This window comes from Ovis canadensis, chromosome 1, assembly GCF_042477335.2.
Source record: "Ovis canadensis isolate MfBH-ARS-UI-01 breed Bighorn chromosome 1, ARS-UI_OviCan_v2, whole genome shotgun sequence".
Lineage (NCBI taxonomy): Eukaryota > Metazoa > Chordata > Mammalia > Artiodactyla > Bovidae > Ovis > Ovis canadensis.
This window is the reverse complement of record NC_091245.1, coordinates 108,492,470-108,504,584: the sequence shown is the minus strand read 5'-3', so window position 1 is coordinate 108,504,584 and position 12,115 is coordinate 108,492,470. Positions and strand designations below refer to the sequence as shown.

General features: G+C 44.0%; 1 pseudogene; it reads left to right on the top strand.

The window, feature by feature from the left end:
* Nucleotides 1–663: 663 nt before the first annotated feature.
* Nucleotides 664–1,539, top strand: LOC138437027 (F-box only protein 27 pseudogene; annotated as a pseudogene).
* The last annotated feature ends 10,576 nt before the right edge of the window (nt 1,540–12,115 follow it).

Genomic DNA, 12,115 nt, shown 5'->3' with positions numbered 1-12,115 from the left:
TTTTATTACTGTGCCCCCCAGGGTGGGCTAATCTGTGCATGGGCCCCTCAGTGATATTACTTCTTATTGCATTTTTCCACATCAGAAATGGGTTTCCTCATCATATCACATCTTCATTCTTCCTACCAACATCTAGGTGGTCACTGTATCATTTGTTGTACAGAAGCTGTTTAATCAGCCTTTAGTTCTTCTTTAGGAGGAATCACTCTATACAGATGTGTAGATTCAGTATCTGTATGAGAGGAGGTGACTGCAGGGTCTTCCTACACTGCCATCTTAGACTGAAAGCCTCCCACTGTTTCTTTCTTTCTTTTTTTTTTAAATTTCCCTTGTGTGTTTGCCTTTGATCCACAGGTTATTCTATTGAGTTTCATTTAAATTCCATGTATTGGTGATGTTTCTAGTCTTCCTTCTGTTACTGAGTTCTAGCTCATTCAAGGGTGGTCAGAGAAAATACTTTATATGATTTGATTCTACTTAAATTTACTGAGCTTTATTCTGTGGCCTAATATAAGGTTCTGAAGAATGGTTCATGCACACCTGAGAACAAATATATTCTATCGTTGCTGGATGAAGTCTTCTAAGTGTTTCTGTTAGGGTGAGTTTTTTAGAGAGTATTGCTGAAGCAAGGTGAAGGCCCACTGGTGAGGAGCACTGGCTGAGATGAAGGCAGCCGCAGCCGCAGGGCCTGGCGAGGAGACCACGGGGGCCTCAGCCTCCCAGGGCCTGCCCGCCTGTGTTCCCGCTTCCAACCCCGAATCCGAGGAGGCGCCCGGCTTAAGCCAACTGCCCATCGAGATGCTCCTGGAAGTGCTGAGCTACCTTCCCACAAGCGTGCTGCTCGGGCAATGCCGCCATGTGTGCCGGTACTGGCGCTACCTGGTGGACACCCTGGCCGTATGGCTGAGCATCTTACCCTACAGCCACGCTAAGCTGTGGCCCATCTTCCGATCCTGCCTCCCCCGAGACGACGACGACGACCCCAGGCCCTGCCTCCTAGGCCACTTCTGCGAGCGTAGACCCTTAGGACGCAATCTCTACCTGAACCCCCATGGCATAGATGCCTTCCTGCCTTGGAGGACAGTCAACTGTAGAAGCTGGAGAAAGGAAGAAAGCTGGAAGGACGGCCGCAGGCTAGTTCCCTGGGACTCTTTCCAGCCTTTCTACAGGTGGTGTTACAAAAAGCAAGTGTTGGACCTGGAGGAGGAAGGTCTGTGGCCGGAACTCCTGGATAGTGGAAAGATTGAGATTTGTGTCTCTGCCTGGTGGGCAGACCAAGAAGCCTCGGTCTGTCTGTATGAGCTAATTATCCAACTTCTAGATGCCAAGCAGGCCAAGCTACATCATTTCTCTCCTAGGCCAATCCATCAAGGTACAACCAGTATCCCTTTTAAGACCGACCACCTGTTCTGCAACCTCAAGAAGGGTGTCCGCTTTGTGTCTCTGGAACACTGGATTTGGGACATGGGATTCCTGCCTGAGGACTATGGAATCATTATGCCCAAGGCCAGTGTGATTGTACAGGTCTGCCAACTCTAGTAGAGGACTGTCCTTGTTAAACAACCTGAGCATGCCTTCCAGCACCATTGGCTGGGCCACCTCAATAATCAAGGGCTCGTAGTTCCTGGCATCCTGGGATCTCATGGGTCCAATCAAGGGTTCTACTGAGCCCTGTCTTTAAATTCTACGAGAAGCTATGAGAACATTTTTACATCAGGTCTACTGGCTGCTGCTGCTCTAATGCAGCCCCTGTTCTACAGAGTGGAGACACACAGGTGGACACGGGGAAACAGTGAGAGGGCTCCTCACCCTCCCCCCACAAGCCAGGCCCCTCTGGTTCTGCCCCAGTACTCTCTGCCCTTCTGTTCCTGCTGCAGAGGCTTCATTGGTCACTTCTAAGAAGCCCTCTCCTCACCTCTGAACTAGAAGCTCAATCCCTGTGGCTGAGTAATTCTAGCACCTAAACTGTGATTTCAGACCTGGGACCAAGACTCAAGAGCTGAAAGTAAAACTAGCTCAAAAAATGTTTGGAGGCAGAGGGTTCTGCCCACCCTGTGAGCAATGAATCGGTCCCCTGTATACAACTGCTCTGAGTTGTATAGTATATAAAATTATTTTGTTACTTTGAAATTCTTTTTAAATATGGAGAGAGGAATGTATCTATCGATCATAGGTAATAAAATTTTGCCAAACTGAATAGAAAAAAAAAAAAAGAGAGAGAGAGAGAGTATTGCTCACATCTTCTACTTCCATACTCATATGTATATGCGTGCTCAGTCATGTCCGACTCCTTGTGACCTCATGGACTGTAGCCCACCAGCCTCCTCTGTCCATGAGATTTCCCAGGCAAGACTATTAGAGTGGGTTGCCATTTTTTATATGTCAAATTGACTGGGTCATGGCACCCACTCATTTGGTCAAAAATTATTCCTGATATCTTCATGAAGGTGTTTTTAGGATGAGATTAACATTTAAATATATGAAGTTTGAGTAAAGCTTATTACCCTTCATGGGCTTCCCTTTACTGTGGGTGGGCATCTTCTAATCAGTTGAAAGCCTTAATACAACAAGGGCTGATCTCCTCTGAGCACAAAGAAATTCTTCCAGCAGACTGCTTTTGGACTTAAGCTGAAAATCTTTTCTGAGGCTTCAGCCTTCTGGCCTACCCCATGAGCTTTTGGAAGTACCAAACTTCCACACTCACATGAGCAAATTCCTTAAGTAAATATATATATATATATATATATATATATATATATATATATATATTTACTATAAAGACATATACATATTTCTTTAAGTCATTAATGAAATATACAAACTTATAATTGGCATGTATGTTTGGAATAGACATACTCAGCAACTGGCAGAATCCTCACACTGGTTCCCTGACTTGTGAAGTGAGAGCTATTCTGGTATGAAAGGTAAAGTGAAAGCCACTAGAACCAACTCTACCTAAGAAAAGTAAACCATGGGTAATTCTGTGTTTGCAGAGGAACCTCACAGATTAGTACCAAGAAATTAAAAGATGCAGGGGTACTGATTCCCATTCCCAACCAACTTGCCTATTTTAGCTGTGCAGAAGACAGATGAGTCTTGGAGAATGACAGTGAATTCTAAGAGTTAGGCTTGCTTACAGAGGACTGAGGTGGTGACTTGAACTACAGCTGCTGTACCAAATGTGGTTTCATTGCTTGACCAGATTAACTCATCCCCTGGTACCTGGTATATAGCTAATGGTCTGGCTAATCCTTGTTTCTCCATCCCTGTTCAAAAAAATCACTGGAAGCAGTTTTCTTTCTGCTGGCAAGAGCAATAATTAAACTTTCATTGTTCTATTTGAAGGTTATATCAACTCTCACCTCTATTGTTGCTGTTCAGTCATTAAGTCATGTCCAGTGCTTTGTGACTCCATGGACTGCAGCACGCCATGCTTCTAGGTCCATCACTAGCTCCCAGAGTTTGCTCAAGCTCATGCCCATTGAGTCAATGATGCCATCCAACCATCTCATCCTCTGTTATCCCCTTCTTCTCCTTACCTCAGTCTTTCTCAGCATCAGGGTCTTTTCCAATACAACAAAACTTGCAGGGATCTTGGTCACTTCCTCTTTCCACAGTATATCATATTGGTTCATTACATTGATGATGTTGTGCTGATTGGACCTAATGAGTGAGTAGTTGCAACTACTCTAGACTTATTGGTTAAAACATATATATATTAGAGGGTGGGAAATAAACTTAACCAAAACTCAGGGACTTTCTACTTTAGTGAAACCTCTAGGGGTTTGATGGTACAGGGCATGTTGAAATATCCTTTCTAAGGTAGGGGATACATTGCTATACATCTGGTCCCTCCTACAAGCAAAACAAAACCAAAAACAACCTAGGCACAATGCCTGGAAGTCTCTTTGGATTTTGGAAATAACTTGCTCCTCATTTGTATGTGCTACTCCAGCCCATTACCAGATGACCTGAAAAGCTATGAGTTTCGAGTAGGGCCCAGAACAAGAGAAGGCTGTGTGATAGGTCCAGGCTGCTGAGCTAGCTTTTTTTTTGCTTAAGTCATGTGATCCAACAGATCCAAGGGTGCTTGAAAGGGGTTCTGATTGGAGACTTAGCAGCTCCCTATAAGTGAATCGCAGTGAAGGCCCTCAGGATTTGGAAGCACAGCCCTGTCGTTGTGGATAACTATTTTCCCTCTAAGAAACAGCATCTGGCCTACTACTGGGCCTTAGTAAAGATTGACGCTTAACCACAGACCACCAAACTATCATGCTGAAAGCAAAGGAAACACAAAATGGGTTATGTAGCTATAAATACCAGCTACCATATTCGAGTTACAGAAATCAGAAGCAAGGACTGTAATTGTCACATTTTTTTTCTCATTTTGTTATGAGGACATTTGTGTGTGCAGTGTATATATTTATGTTATATATAACATCTTAAATATCTTTTTTCTTCCATCTCTTATGTTATAATATAAGATATACTAACTATGACATTAAAAACCTTCTGCACAGCAAAATAAATGATCAACAACATGAACAGGCAACATAAGGAATGGGAAAAAATATTTGCAAATCATATATCAGATAAAGGGTTAATATCTAAAATACAAACAAAGAACTCATACAACCCAGTAGAAAAAATACACAAATGATACATTTTTAAAAATTACAAAGGAACTTAATAGACATTTTTCCAAAGAAGATATTCAAATGACTATTGATATGTGAAAAGTTGCTCAATTACTAATGATCAGGGAAATTCAAATCAAAATCAGAGTGAGAAAACCTCACATCTGTTAAAATGACTATTACCAAAAAGACAAGCGATAAAAAGTGCTGCTGAGGAGGTGGAGAAAGAGAACATTTGTACACTGTTGATGAAATTGTAAATTGGTGCAGTCACAATGGAAAAGAGCACAGATGTTTCCCCAAATATTAAAAAGAAAACTACCATATAGTCATCAATTGCACTTCTGGGTATCACACCCAGATTGAGGGCAGGAGGAGAAGGGGACGACAGAGGATAAGATGGTTGGATGCCATCACTGACTCAATGGACATGGGTTTGGGTGGACTCTGGGAGTTGGTGATGGACAGGGAGGCCTGGCGTGCTGCGATTCATGGGGTCACAAAGAGTCGGACACGACTGAGCGACTGAACTGAACTGAACTGATTTACAGTAGCCAAGACATGAAAACAACCTGTGTCTATTGACAGATGAGTGGATAAAGAAGATATGATGTATATTTACATTGCAATGAAATATACGCAGCCATATAAAAGGAAGAAATCCTGTCGTTTGAAACAACATGGATGAAAGTTGAGGGCTTGTATTAAGTGAAATAAGTCAGATGAAGAAAGACGAACACTGTATGATTTTGCTCATATGTGGAACCTTAAAAAAAAAAAAACCTTCATAGAAACAGAAAAAAAGATTGGTGGTGGCCAGAGTTGGGGGTGGGGGAGACAGGAAAAGTCCTGTAGCAGTCCAGAGACTGCCCTACAACTTCTGTGAGGCTTGCATCTCAGATCTTTTGTTCTTCCTGGATTCCTCATCTCACTAGACTCCGTATTTCTCTCCCATATGGCACCTGCCCCACTCCCCCCATCCCCCACACACATGCATGATCTGCTGCTGCAGATCAAAGCCCACTTTCCTTTTATTTCACAGACATTGCCAGCACAAGACCATTGCATAAACTATTAACTGACCAAAATGCTCTGTGGTTGGTATGCGTGTGCTTGTTTATGCCTTGACACAGGATGGATGGAACATTAAGATTAGACTCCCTTAAAAAGTCCTTGGCATTTCATCAGCCTGGAGTGTGTTTTGGCTGACCCTTTCCAATGTCACTGGCCTCCAGCCACATGACTGTTTGCTGTCTCCAGACTCGTCTCTCCACCCTCTTCCACAGAAATAATTTCATAATCAGTTATCAAAGAAGGAGTCCTTTCAGGAAAGAAATAGAGGACATAAGAGGGTGTAGTGGCAGATGAGACTAGCTCTGCATTATTATTCAGGTGACCAGAGGATGAACTGTTTCTATTTTGACTCCAAAATAAGAAGCTTCTGACCACAGGCTGCACAGATAGCATTTGTAAGATATTTTCACATTACTATGCAGAGTAGAGGGGAAATAAAGCCTATGCTGAATAGTCTTTTGTCTGGGATGCTTCAGAGTAGTTTGGGGGAGGGGAGAAGCTAGACTGTAGGTGACTTGCTAGAGGCCACACAGTGGGATGGGAGAGGGACTGTGAAGTTGGGGAGTAATTCCTGAATTTATTTCATAAGTCCCTATCTCTATCTGTTGATTAGCTGCGTGACATTTTATGGGTCATGTAACCCCTTTAGGACTCATGTTTCACATCTGTAATACAGTTTTATATGCAGTGACCTGACTTTCTTGTGTGTGTGGGAGTGAAATCAAACCTACAGGTTATAAAGCTTTGAATACTGGTTCCCAGGACAAGGTAAATACCAATATTTGCATTGGGGATGTGGGGCGTTGACACTTTCCATTCAGAGCTTTGTAGCTGGGCAACTGACAGTTGACATTTATTGAAAATGAGAAAGGAAATTTGACTCACACTAAAGAGGGTAGGAACCGAAGACAACCACCATATCCAGGAAACCCTAACCCAATCTTGCTATAAAAGCACAAATTCTGTGCTTCACCATAGGTTGGCATTGACGATCAAGGCTGCTGGGGTAGAGCTATTGACCCAGGAAAGCAGCAAAGTGTGGGTGGATGATGCGTGTGGGGACTGCCCAGCACGATTCCAGGCAGGTCCTAAAGTGATGCTGTTTGTTCATATAGTCTAGCATTATTTGTTCACTGCCTGCTGTGTTGCTGGGGTTTCAGTGCTTATTCTGATTCAGCAAAGAAGATATTGGGAGTGCAGAGATGATCAAGTTCAATCCCAGCCTTCAATGGGCTGACACTCCAGGGAGAAACTCAAACAACCATAATAGAAAAAGAAAATCACTATACTGTTGTTTTACCCACAACACAGTTGTGAGCCTAGAAATACCCTCCACTGGCCTGAATGCTCCATGATGTTCCCAGAGGTAAAGAAGGTGAAGGCAGTTGGCAGGTCACTGCAAGTTTGCCAATTGAGAACTGGTTTGAAGAATGTGTGCTTCGGAAGGAAATAGCACATGGTGACACAGAAGGGCAAAGAGCTCAGAATGTTTAAGACGGCAGAGGGATTCTCTGTTACTAGAAGCTAACCTCCTTTGGAAGGAGTTTTTGCTTCATTTTAGCCTATCAGCCTGGTTTTCTCTCAGGGTCATCTTCTGAGAACTAATTTCTCAGCCAGTGGTAAGCAAATATAGTCACAGTTTCCGTACCTCTAGGCTTGGCTGGATAGCGTTGTTCTTCTCTGTCATCTGCAGCTGAGCGGGTAGCCTGACATGGGTCCCTGCTGGGCCTCCCAGCTTCTGGGCTGCATTTGCCTCCTGCAGGGTTAGGATTATGGTTCCAGTTTCCTGGGACTTGCATGGCAACAGAGTGGTGCCAGGATATAGATGGATCCTGACCATCTCAAGGGCTTTGTAAGCTGCCAGGGCCTGGGAAGCTGAGCCACTGGGGGCAGCTGAGGTAGTATGAGTCACTGGAATCCTCACTATTGAATCCACTGAGCTTCAGCTCAGTTACTCTCATTCTCATCCTGCGTTCTAAAAGACTCACTCACTTTCTAGCATCAGTCTTGGAAAGCTGGCAAACGAAGGGAGTGTTCCTTTTTTTCCTGCCTGTGGGGAATAGTTTTTGCTCTGTAAACAAAGCTCTGAATCCACTCTGTTATTCAGCCTTTCTGAAAAAACTCCCCCAAAACCTATGATGGGGTCCTTGTCCCGCTTCAGATCTAAAATTTAAGGGAGAAATGAACTTCCACCTCAGAAAAGAATCTGCAATCAGGCTGCCACACAATTAGAGAAATACTTATTTATCTCATAAAGTATGTCTATTGCACCCACATTTCTGTTTTGGAAAATAGTTTTTTATAAAAAATGTTGCTTACTTAAACATGTAGTGGATTCATAATAGAATACCACAAACTCTGTGACTTGAAGTCGCACCCATTCAATATCTCTCAGTTCTGTAGGTGAGAAGTTTGACACATTTGGGTGAGTTCTCCGATCTGGGTCTCACAAAGCTGAAATCGGTGTTTCAGCGGATAGCATTCTCATCTGGAGCTTGGGTTCCTTCTCTAAGCTCATTCTTATTGTTGGAAGAGTTCAGTTTCTTGTGGCTACAGGTCTTGCTACATGTTAACCGGAGACGACCTCCAACTCCTGGAGGCCACATTCAGGTACTTCCCCCAGGGCCCCCTCCATCACAGCAGTGTAGAACCTCTCACGCTTTAATCGCTCTGTTCCTCTTTTTCCATCTGGAGAAAACTGTTTTTGAGAAATTCTTGTGAATATATTGCTGCTGCTAAGTCGCTTCAGTCATGTCCGACTCTGTGCGACCCCATAGACGGCAGCCCATGAGGCTCCCCCATCCCTGGGATTCTCCAGGCAAGAACACTGGAGTGGGTTGCCATTTCCTTCTCCAATGCATGAAAGTGAAAAGTGAAAGTGAAGTCACTCAGTCATGTCCAACTTTTAGCGACCCCATGGACTTCATCGCACCAGGCTTCTCCGTCCACGGGATTTTCCAGGCAAGAGTGAGTACTGGAGTGGGGTGCCATTGCCTTCTCCATGTGAATATATTAGGCCTTCCCAGTTATCTTCCTTCCTTAAAACTACATAGTCTAATCAAGAAGTATAATCGATCATGTTCACAGCTCTGGAAATTAGAGTGAGAAATCGTGGGAGCCAATTAAGAGACAGATAGCTATGTATATATATGATTTATATTTCTATTTGTATTTTAGGTTATGTTAAATATTCAACTTTTTTCTACACAGAACTACAGAATATATATAGACTGTCCTTCCGGTCTTCCCTCTGCCACTCTCCTCCCAGGTGCACAGATGTGCTCAGGTACTTGGTACCTGACAGTGACTGAGGAATCCAGCTGCTCTCAACACGATGCGATGAATGTCCTAGTAAAGTCAGTAATGTGTTGAACATAAAGGTTCTGATGAGACCACAACTTCCTCCTGTGCAACGGAATATACAGATGCATGACTCTCTGGATTTGAACCCTGGATCTGAAGTTGTCCCATGGTCTCTGGGGAGGAGTCCCTGCTAGGGGTGCTTGGTGGAGAAAAGGGCACTGGCTGGGGAATACTGGTTATGCCTATGGCCTTGGTCAAGTAATAATAATAGTAATAGCTTAATGGAGTATTGTTTGGACCAGATTCTGTGCTCCAAGCCTTATAAAGGCTTTTATTTTAGAAAGGAGGCCTCAGCAGCCATGCCAATCATTCAGGCGGTGTTTGCATGACATAAGGAATGATGAACCGCTAGGTGTGAAGGACAGGCCTGGAACCTGTGAGAGTCTGTTTTTCCAGGAAGGCTTGGGATGCAAGCAGCAATTACCATATGTTGCTCTAATGGCATATAGCATGAGGTCAGCAGAAGACAATTTACATCAATAATTCATGGGCAACTTTTGGCCATGGGGCTCCAGAAACTCTTAGAGACCTGCAGGAAGTTTGCTAAAGTCTCTACAGTGAAGGAGAGTCTGGGGACACTAATAGGAGTGCCTGTTGTATTGTGAGTTAGACAGACTCTAGAGCCGTTTCTTGTAAGGGGCCACATACAGAGTGGGATGCTTTGTAGCAGAAATGGGCTTCAGTAAAATTTCTAAACACATACATAGCTTTCAGAACCAAAAATGCCTAAGTTGTCGAGCTTTTTTTAATGAAAGGGTCAATTGTTGTTTCTTGATTGTGTCAGGAGTGGAGCAACCCTTGACTTCCTAAATAATTTTGAGAAACTTAACCAAAATGGAAGGATCTTACACTGTGTGTGGAGCAATGGTCCAACTCTTTGTGAGCTTCTTTGTGAAGATCTGTAGGTCCTGAATGAGTGTGTCAAATGAGTTAGTATTCTCCCTTCTGGGAATATATCTAAAAGCTTTGGAATCAGGATCTCGAAGAGATACCTGAACTCCCATAATTGTTGCAGCATTATTCACAATAACCAAAACATGGAGACAACTCAAATATCCATCAATAGGTAAATAAATAAAGGAAATGTGAATACTTATTTTTAAGGCTGGAGTATTATTAAGCCTTGAAAAAGGATGAAATCCTACTACTTGGAATAACATGGATGCACCTGTAAGGCATTATGCTCAATGAAATAAGCCAGGCACAGAATGACATATACTGCATGTTCTGGGCTTCCCTGGTGGCTTCAGATAGTAAAGAATCCACTTGCAATGCAGGAGATTCAGGTTCAGCCTCTGGGTTGGGAAGATCCCCTGGAGAAGTGAATGGCTACCCACTCTAAAATTCTTGCCTGAAGAATTCCATGGACAAAGGAGCCTAGTGGGCCACAGTCTGCAAAGAGTCAGACACAACTGAGCAAGTAACACTTTTACTTTCACATAGAGTTGCACAAGATGAATATGTTCTAGAGACCTGTTGTAAAATGGAGTGCCTATAATTAACAATAAAGTAAATTTTGTTAAGAGGCTAAATATCTCATGTTAAACATTGTTATGCACACACATACATACATGCATACCCTAAAAGGACACAAGAAAACGTGGGGAAGTGATGAAAATGTTTATTGCCTGGGCTGTGGTGAAGATAACAAAAGTGTATACATGTGTTCAAACTCACCTATTTGTATTTATTGATTACATATAGTTTCTCATATCATTTATACCTCAGTAAAGCTGGAGTGGGAAGTCAAACATCAAAAATGGAATCATACTCTTTATCACATGGAAGCTTAAAACCCCCTGTCCTTTCCTAACTCAAGGAAGGCTCTGGCTGCTCCTCAATGTGGGCTCTGACAGAAAATTTCCAGCTAGAAGTCATGTATGTACTCTTCCTCAGTCATGTAAATGCAGTGTCAACAGGGTCCTTCAGGACCTAGATTAATCAGAAAGGTGCTTTTCCCCTGCTTGGAAAAAGGCAAAAGTCAATTGCTGAGAGGTGGGACAAAACCAGGGTCTATGGTGGCAGACGCACGAGTGGGCCTGCTTAGCCTCCTGGCTGTGCCACAGCCTGGGAAGTGGCCATGTGTGGATGGTGGTTTCTCAGCTATCTGGGAATGGCTATAGCAATGACTTCTTAGGGAATTGCCAGTGAGTGTGTCCAAGGGATTGGTTTTTCTCCCCATTATAGTGAAGCGCTCTGGAGCAGCTGCCCAGGAGCCTCTGCTTCCACCCCTATGCCTCATCCTTGGCGTTTAGGGACAACCTTGCCATCCTCCCCTCCCCCACAGACTGTGAGAAAATCACGAGCACCTTCAGATCATCTTTGCCACTTCACCTTCCTACTTCTGTCCTCAACAGTGAGACCTAGACTTCTAACCCAGGTGACTCTGTGATCACTGACTGGGGTTGCTGTGACACTGCCTACCACAGCCAGAACCTCCTCTGCTTCAAGCCTGCTGCTTTCCCACATCTGCCATGTTGGGCCAAGGGCAGGGGAGCAGTGGGGGCAGGAAGAGCTTTCACTTGGAGGGCCCTGGTCCGATTTGTATGAGTAGGAGGGCACACAAGTGCCTTGAGAAGGGCAGCCACTTCTCATGACTCAGAGTCATTCATGGCTGCAAGAGAACTTGTACCTTCCTCTGCACACTGGAAGGAGCTCCTCAGCAGACAGAATGCCTCACCTGGAATGTCAACACATGGAACTGGGACAGGCTGACTTGGATTTCTTTTCCTCAAGACATTAGAGATTCTAATATACTCAGAATCCTGTGGATACATAGTAGAGGGAGCTGAAGCTCTGAGAGGGTTGGTGTGGACTTCTGTCCCCTCCTTTACTGATATGTGAGCACTGCGTCCTGAGACCACTTGGTCCAGTCGTGTCACGACTAGCTTGGAAGGGCCCTTCCCATGCGCCAAATCTCATCCGTCTCTTCTCAGTCTGCCCCTCAAGGACCTATGTCAGGCTGTTCACCTCATACTTAGGGCATGCTCTGTGGGGAGTATGATGAAAGCACAGATAAAATTGCCTCCTGGGCTAGACAA